This window comes from Molothrus aeneus, chromosome 1 (genome assembly GCF_037042795.1).
Source record: "Molothrus aeneus isolate 106 chromosome 1, BPBGC_Maene_1.0, whole genome shotgun sequence".
NCBI classification, from domain to species: Eukaryota; Metazoa; Chordata; class Aves; order Passeriformes; family Icteridae; genus Molothrus; species Molothrus aeneus.
Window position 1 is genome coordinate 572,973 of NC_089646.1, and position 4,349 is coordinate 577,321.

The 4,349-nt window shown below is 56.3% G+C and overlaps 1 long non-coding RNA gene across 1 annotated transcript; it reads right to left on the reverse strand.

Moving 5' to 3' along the window:
* LOC136556880 (uncharacterized) lies at positions 1–2,717 on the reverse strand. The gene is made up of 3 exons (XR_010783713.1): positions 2,619–2,717; positions 1,609–1,675; positions 1–766 (listed from the first exon to the last, which is right to left on the reverse strand). It is a non-coding gene; the product is annotated as an uncharacterized lncRNA (long non-coding RNA).
* Between the last annotated feature and the right edge of the window lie 1,632 nt (positions 2,718–4,349).

Genomic DNA, 4,349 nt, shown 5'->3' on the forward strand with positions numbered 1-4,349 from the left:
TCTGTTACTCTCTCACTGACTCCTGTTTCAGTATCAGCACATTTGGGAAGTGCTGAACATGGTAAAAATGATCTGCAGTAACAGCAAATTTACAGCCCATAACCACCAAAATCCACATTCTCTGGTGTCATTTTTGCCTCCGAGCCCAAATTTGAGTTTTCTGGCACTTAATTCAGCTTTCCATTTGCTCCAGCAAAGCTTTTGTAACCTTTCATCGTGGATTTCATCATGGAAGCAGGGATTGCCCTGCTGAGAGGAGCTGGAGAGAGGATTCTGGATCCAGGGGGACTGCAGAGAGGATTCTGGAGCCAGGGATGTGCCAGGGGTGTTGGAGAGCAGGTTTTGGATCCAGGGGAACTGGAGAGAGGATTCTGGAGCCAGGGATGTGCCAGGGGGGTTGGAGAGAGGATTCTGGAGCCGGGGATGTGCCAGGGGTGTTGGAGAGCAGGTTTTGGATCCAGGGGAACTGGAGAGAGGATTCTGGAGCCCGGGATGTGCTGGAGGCCGGGATGCTGCGCTGTGAGCATTAGGGGGCATCCCACGATGGGAGAAGAGCACGGAACGAGGGACGGAGGCACTGCCTGGGTTCATTCAGCCCCTCGGAGCATCGCTGCTGAGGGACTCCGCGGGGCTGGCACCGGGGTTCCACGGGAGAAGGGGACAAGCCGGGCTGTGGCCATCCGGGGAAGCCCCAGAGCTGCAGATTCCCGGGAAGAGAGCAGTGGGAACACGGGAGGTGCTCCCTCACCTTCGCACAGAATGATTCCTGGAGGGAGGATGGGCACTGTGAGGTTTGGCTGAGGCACTGCGGCCGTTCTCCTGCCCTTATTCCCGATGTTCGTGTGTGTGTGTTCCATTTAAAATTCACCATCCTGCCCTCCTGCCCTCCTGCCCAGCTCGGGGTCCCTGCTGTGCCCCGGCCCCCTCTGGAGGAGCTGCCTCTCTGCTTCCCTTCGGTGCCTTCTGTCCTGCAGAACCCGGGGCTGGGAGCTCCTTTAGGAGCCCAAATCGCTTTGCTTTTGTTCCTGCAGCCTTTCAGGGGCTGGAGCCCTGCTCGGCTCCGGGCAGCGCAGGAGCCTCTCCCTGCCGGGGCCGGAATTCCTCCGGGAGAGCCTGGCCCCGGGGCTGGATCCCCATCCCGGTGTTAGTTCTTGGGGCTGGGGCCGGGATCACCGGGCTGTGGGAGCCCGTTCCACCGGCCAGGGGCTCACCGGGCCCGGGCATGCCTGGCGGTGTCCCGGGAGGTGTCCCCGGAGCTGTCCCTACCTGGCCGCATTGGAATGCGAGCGGAGCCGCCGCTCGGGCTCCCTTTGTGTGCGCTGTCACGTCTCCGTCCCCGTGGCACTTCCCTCCGGCTCTTCGCGAGCCGCAGAGCCCGAAATGCCTCGTAAATGAAACGCAAAATCCTCCCTTCTTCTCCCCTCAGCGGGAAGGGGAGCAGAGCCGCATGCAAAGTGCAGCTGCATCCCTCCAAACACCTCTCGTCCTTCCTCATCTATTCCTTCCCACACCCCAGGACTTGTTACCGTGCGAAGGCAGGGAGGATTTTGCTGTTAAAACCGGTGCCCCTTCCCTCCCATCTGCTCCGTGCCTATTTCCAGTATTTACCATGGAGCTGCTTCCCAGAGGAGCCATATGGGATCCATAGGTAACCACGCTGCTTCCAATGAAGCCCCTAAGGCAGAGCAGTGGGGGAAAAGCAATTCATGCCCAAAAGTAGGGAAAAAAACCCAAAACCACAGCAGAACAGATAAAACCAATCAATCTTGCAGTGTTTGAGGTGATTCCCAAGAGCCTGGCAGGGAAGGGGCGCTGAACCTACCAGTTTCATGATGTGAGTGTGTGGAAAATGATTTTTAGGGAGAAAACACTTTGATTGACCTCCCGTGACTGTTGCTTTTTGCTGAGCTACCCAGGATGGATTTTAGTGCCCAAATCCCACTCCCCCCCAGCAAAAGGAGGGTTTTCTTCTCCCGGGACACCTCGGCTGTTGCTGACACAATGCCGAGTGCTCCGGAGCCATAAAGGATCCCCAGAGCTGTGGGGCCAGCGAGGGTTAACGGGAGCAGATGTTGGCCGAGTCAATGGGCAGGGAAGAAAAGAACGGGACACGTTCCGGGATAAATCCCACCTCCTCAATGCCCGCCCCGACGCGGCAAAGAGCAGCTGGAAGGAATAATGGATGAGCTGAAGCAGGCGCTGGATTTCTCTGCAGAAATGCAGGAGCCAGAGTTTGAAAAGAGCTGCGCCGGTGGGACAGGCGGGGTGTGCCCGGTGCCTCCGGCCCTCCTGCCTTCCCACAGCCCTTTTCTCTAGGAAAACTCAGGGAAAACCAGCCTCTGTTGGACCTTCCCCTCTCCTTTAGCTGGGCAGGCTTGGGAAAAGCGCTGCCAGTGAGACCAAATCCTCCAGGTATTCACAAACACTCTGCTCTGTCATCCCGAGGCTGCACATCATGGAATAATCCGGGCTGGGCTGCAGGGGCAAGGATCGGACAAGGAAAATAAATGTGGATTTAGATCCTGAGAGCATGGTAAAATGGCCAGGACACCTGAGCTGCCTTTAAAAGATTCCAACAAAGCCACGGAGCAGCATCAGTTCCTGTCTCCCTCCTTTACCTTCTCTTTCTACTGTTTGCCCGAGGCTAAATCCTCAGCATGGAGTTATTCCCACCTCGGGGTACTCCTCCTGCTGGAAGATTTCATGGGAGAATGATACACCTGGAAAATACAAGAAAAATAGAGGAAATAGATGTTTATTTTTTCCCATTTTAAATCTCACTTTTTGCTTGCTTGTATCCATATAAACAAATGTATCTCTGGTGAAAGGAGCAACTGTGAAAAACGTTGGCAAAAATGATGAGGACTGAGCTGATAAACCTGCTCTGCACGCTCTGGCAGAGGGAGGGGAGGGCTGGGCTGACATTTCTGATGGCAGAAAAGCAGGATCACTGAGCATGAGGCCGGAGGGAGCCCGAGAGGTCACTGGGATGAAGCAACACCTGCCACCAGCAAAATCCGCTCAGCCCCAGCCTTCCCTGGCAGATGTTTGTCCAGGCTGCTCCAGAAACCCGGGCAGCCACAGCTCCACAGCCTGCCTGGCGTTCCTTCCCAGCCCCCTTCGTTCCCGCTCCTCATCCCCTCCTGCTCTGGGTTTGTCTGTGCTGCTCTTGCTGATTGCTCCTGGCTGTGGAGAACGATTCACTGCCTTTGCAGAGCAGGGAGGAAAACAGAAACACAAACCACTTTGGATGCATTTTGCAGCTCACCTTTAAAATTCACCGCACCATTTCGAAGCAGAGTGCCACTGGCTCTCCATGAGGGATCTCCAGGCCTTTTCAGGAGACTGGAGAACCCCTGGGAAATGCGCTGGATGCAGCAGGGACCTGGCAGCAAAGCTGTGCCAGCACGGAGCCCCTCAGCTCTCTGGGCAGGGCACCACCGAGGTCCTGAGGATGGCAGTGAGCAGGGTGGGACTGAGGATGGCTGAGAGCCAGGGGGGATCAAAGCCAGCAGGGAAAGCACTGTCCCCTCTCCCAGCCCAGGTGCTGGGCTCCCCAAAGCCACTGCCCTCTGCCAGCTCCTCTGTGCCTCCCCATCCCTCACTCTCCCTGCTCCTTTGGCTGCTCCTTCTCTTCATTTTACCCCGTCCTGCTTTTTCCGCTCCCCACACTTTGCAGCACTTCCCAGTTCCTTTTTTCCTGCCCTCTCCTCTTCCCACTAATTCCATGCACACCGCTCAGCAGCCTGAATGAGATCCCCTTCTCCCCCACACCTGGATCACCACGCACACCTGGAGTTTGGAAGCTACAAAAAGAATCTCTGCCTTTTCTCCCAAATCCTTCCTGAAATCTCCTCTTTTCCCAGAGAGCCCCACCAGGTTTGCCTGGTCCTGTCTGCCCTGGCAGGCAGTGTTGTCTCACTGCTCCTCAGCCCACCAGATTGTCCCATCTGCCGTCTCTTGCCTCCATGTGAAATTCTCAGCTCTGACACCAGAGCTGCATTTTCACGCTGCATTTTTGTAGCTCCCAGCAAAAGGTGATGGAGACTCCTGGGTGCTCCTGCAGGATGGCTCCAGATTCCTTTAATAGATGCAAATTGCACACACAGATTGAACCACTGAGTTCTGGAGTGGGGTGGGTGGGAAGGGACCTTAAAGTTCATCCCATTCCAGGGACACCTTCCACTGTCCCAGGCTGCTCCAAGCCCCATCCAGCCTGGCCTTGGGCACTGCCAGGGATCCAGGGGCAGCCCCAGCTTCTTTGAGCAGCTGTGCCAGGGCTGGACAGCCCTTTCCTGAAGGGATTTTCCCAATATTCAGCCTGACCCATTGGCACAACTTGAGGCTGT